This window comes from Otolemur garnettii, unplaced genomic scaffold (genome assembly GCF_000181295.1).
Source record: "Otolemur garnettii isolate 467f Iridium unplaced genomic scaffold, OtoGar3 scaffold00191, whole genome shotgun sequence".
NCBI classification, from domain to species: Eukaryota; Metazoa; Chordata; class Mammalia; order Primates; family Galagidae; genus Otolemur; species Otolemur garnettii.
In genome coordinates, this window is record NW_003852586.1 from 2397119 (window position 1) to 2401585 (window position 4467).

Sequence of the window (4467 nt, forward strand, 5' to 3'; positions counted from 1 at the left end):
AATTCCAATAAAATATGGCAAACCAACTTAAAAATCCACATTGCCAAATAATATTTAATGGTACAGGAATAAATTATGTAACTTTTCAACTGATTTGATTATTCACTGATACATAATTTAATCATTTATGCTAAAAATGATTTACTCTGTTTTGTTTTCTGAGACACGATTTCATCAACCTGTCCCCCAGACTGAAGTGCAGTGGCTGCCCCACACACAGCTCCTGCAGTCTCCAATTCCTGGGCTCACAGGATACTCCTGCCTGAGTTTCCTGAGCAGCTGGGACCACAGGTGCATCCCACAAGGACTGCCAAATTTTAAAAATGTTTTGCAGAGACCAAGGGTATGGCTGTTTTGCCCAGGCTGGTCTGAAACTCCTGGTCTTAAGGGATCCTCCTGCCTGGGCCTCCCAAAATGCTAGAATTACAGGCGTGAGCTACTGCACTGAGCTCAAAAATTATTTTCTTAAAGGGTCTCTGTGTCTTTCAGAGCAAACACATGTGAGTGGTTCCGGCTTGTAGGGAAAATTAAAACTATTTTTTTAACACTTCACTGAAAGGATTTCCCTCTTCAGCTTAACCACAATTTTCTGGCTGTACTACCCAATTTCTCTCAAGAGCTTTTTTTTTTAAGGTATAAGCCATGTATCAGCTAAGGTAGCCTATCCTAGAAATTCAAGCAAATATAACTCAAATTTCTTCCACATTTAATAATAGAATTCCTCCATTCTTTGTGGTTTCTTTCTTTTTTTTTTTTTTTCCTGCAATTTTTGGCCGGGGCTGGGTTTGAACCCACCACCTCTGGCATATGGGGCAGGCGCCCTACTCCTTTGAGCCACAGGTGCCACCATCTTTGTGGTTTCAGTTGCTCAACCTATTCTTGGTAAAGAGAAGGAAAGTGGGAGGTGGCTTAGATTGTTTTTTTCTTTCTTAATTAGTTGAGTGATTTTTTGCTTGCTATCCCCATTTTTTTCCATAGGGGACAGAACTCTTTTTTCCCTTTCTGATGTGAATTACAACACTTCCCTGAGAAGGTGGAAGCAGCACAGCCAATTTTAGTTTTAAATTATTTTTTCTGCCTTCCTTTCACAAGGCTACTGAGTAAAAACTCTGTAAACCTGAGCACACACCCACATGGTCTGCATCTGTTTGGGATAAAGAATATTCAGTGTGGATCAAAAGTTAGTTAGAGGAAGAACTGAAAGGCACTTTCTGAAAAAGGTCCTTTTTTTATGTTTTTTCTCAAGATATTAGTAAAGAACTTTAGGGCTGCTGTATCTACCGCACCATGGGAGCCGTGACCTTATAAATATCGGAAGACAAACTACAGCTTATTCAGCTTCCATAAATACTGTTTTCCTCAACTGAGCTTTTGAAAAATATCAAGCTGAAATGGGTGATGAAGTCATAAGGAAATGTCTCCTAATTGATGGAGATGGTGCTTGAGATGATCGGAGAATTAATCTGCTGGTAAAGTTTCATTAAATGGTGCAACTCTGGATCCCAAGAAGAAGCATATAGCCAGTACCAATGCATGCTGATCACACTGTTTCAATGTGAATTTTCAATGGGCAAAACTTTGTTGGTATATGATATGAATCTAAGAGAAATGGGAAATTTCAATTAAAATGTGAAAACATCTACAAAGAAATAGAATGCAGCATTGCTGGAGCACATGAAAAGATTGCTGAGTGCAAAAAGTAAATTCTTCAAGCAAAACAAATACAAAAAAAAATATAATGCTTTGACAAAAGTGATCCAGCATCATCCAGACAGGCATGAAACATTAAAGGAACTAGAGGCTCTGGGAAAAGAATTAGAACATCTCTCACATATTAAAGAAAGCGTTGAAGATAAGCTGGAGTTGGGATGGAAACAGTTTCACATTCTTCTTAGTACCATGCATGAACTTCAGCAAAGAAACTCGAAAATAATGAAAAGCTCTCAGAGGGAGAAGAAGCTGAAGAAATAAGCTTGGAAACAGATCCTAAGCCGTAGACAGGCTAATCATTCATCATTCTTAAGAATACTGAAATAGCTATATGATCTTAAATGTGTTTAAAATATGTTGTGCTCTTGAGATATTTTAAAGTTTTGGCAGTGAAATATTTTGCTTTTAAATATTTATATACATTTCATTCATGTATTTTCACATAAGGGAAAATAGATTTGTTTTTATTGAAATGCATGTTTTATTCTTAAGAGGTAGGAGGCAACATCCAAAAATGTTTAATAAAATATTTTCAAACTGGATGTCTTTTTGCTCATTAGTATTCTAGGTAGTTTTTAACTGGTAACCTTGATTGGCTTACAAAATAAGTTGAAGATTTTAAGAAGGTGGCATTTTCAGGATGTATATGAGAAAATGGGTCAATTTCTGGAAATTGTGACCACTTTTGAAAACAGAGTCCATGAATAAGCTTTAGGGAGGCCAAAAATCTGTGAAATTATGTGTAAAACACTTATAATATTTGCTTATTATAGGGAGCAGTTCCATGATGTTTAGAATCACTGCTGTGAGAAGTAATTACAAGATACAAAATATTAGTATACTGTGCACTTTTTTTTAAAAAAGAAAAGAACTTTAGGAAGAAGCATGCACTGCTTAGAGTTTGTGATGCCCCTTTGCTGCCCTACTTCATCTTCTCAGGAAGCCACACCCATGTCAGACCCTCAGCTACTGGGTGGGAGGGGCAGTTTGGTACCCAGGCTACCTGGGATTTAAGATCAAATAGTTGTAGGTTCAAGCTTGAGTTCCTCCACATACTGTTGCTTGGCTATATAAATTAAAACCTAAATTCATTTTAAAAAATGAAGACATCTTTGAAAGTGAGATTATAATAGTAACTTCCTTCTAGGGATATTATAAAGATTAAATGAGACAATGCAGGCATGTAAATTTTAACATTTAAGAATATAAGGCAGTAGGTGTATGTAATTGCTGAGGCACAGTGGCTCACACCTCTAATTCCAGCACTTTGGGAGGCCAAAGCAGGAAGATCACTTTTGCTCAGGAGTTCAAGACCAAACTGAACAAGAGCTAAGAACCCATCTTTCCTAAAAATAGAGCAATTAGCTAAGTTTGTGGCAGGCACCTATAGTACCAGCTATTCAGAAGGCTGAGGCAGGAGGACAGCTTGAACTGAGGAGTTTGAGGTTTCTATGAGCTGGGCTGAGGCCATGGTACTCTAGCCTGGATGACAGAGAAACTCTGTCTCAAAAAAAAAAGGAAAGAAAGAAATTAACCCAACATCTGACTGAACTCCACGTACTCCCTCCAATACTGATTCTTCTATATTCTCTATCTGTGTTCATGACATCTTTTAGATGTTTGTCAGAAGGAAATACTATTTCCTTCTCTGGGGCAGGTATTATTTTGCTTTTGTAAAAATAAACAACGAGAAAAAAACTTCAGTACAGCAATAATAATACCCACTACTCACAGACTTAGTAAATACATGGAAAGTATAAAATGATGATTATACTTCAAAACAAATCTGCTTCAGAAGAAAGAACAACAGTAGTCAGGACACTTCTCTGTTTTTTTTTTTTTTAATTCTTGGGGATTCATTGAGGATACTTCTCTGTTTTGAAGCAATCATCTAACCATTTTCCAAGCACTTTACCACTTACTGTGTTCACAACTTTATGTCCTACCCCTCTTCCCCTTAAAAAGTAGAGTCATAGTAAAACTACTACCTACCGTTATTCTTGGATTACAATAATTATCATTATTATACCTACCATTTTTTGAGCACTTACTGCTATATGCCAAATAACACACATACTTAAATCAATCTGCACAGTGTCTTTCTGAAGTAGGTACTCAGGTTCACATGAAGCCTCACAGATAAGGACAGGAGTATGAGATGGTTAGCTCAACCAATATGAACCACTGAACAGGTGCTAAATGGTAGGGTCTGGATTTGAACAGAAAGCCTGACTTCAGAGTTGCTAAAGAGAGACCACCAACCTAATCAACTAGGCATTCTCTTAATTGTATAGAGGTTAAAGGAGATATCATCTAAAAATGTAGACAAGTGCAGTGGTTTGCACCTGCAATCTTAGCTACTCAGGAGGCTGAGGCAGAAGGATGGCTTCAGGCTAGACTTTGAGAACAATCGGAGTTATATAAATCAAGACTCTATCCACCAAAAAAAAAAAAAAAAAAAAAGCAAACCAATCATGTTATTCCTTTGAATCATTTGAGATCCTTGTCCAAATCGCAGATTTCCAGGCCCTAAAGCAAGGCTTAAATCTGGTATCTGATGAAGACCAGCAATCTTCATTTTCAACCAATTTTCCCTGTGAATCTTACACAGAGCATAGTTTGAGAACTACTAATGATGAACTAAAATAAATTCTTAAGGCTCCCACCCCTCAGCATCTGACTGACTGGGTCCCCTCTTGGCCAAGAAAATCACTAAAACTGAGTTACTGGCCAAGAGAAATGAGATCGAACTTGCCT

At 37.4% G+C, this 4467-nt stretch overlaps 1 pseudogene; it reads left to right on the forward strand.

Moving 5' to 3' along the window:
- Positions 1 to 1391: 1391 nt before the first annotated feature.
- On the forward strand, positions 1392 to 1997 carry LOC100954151 (annotated as a pseudogene).
- Positions 1998 to 4467: the final 2470 nt, after the last annotated feature.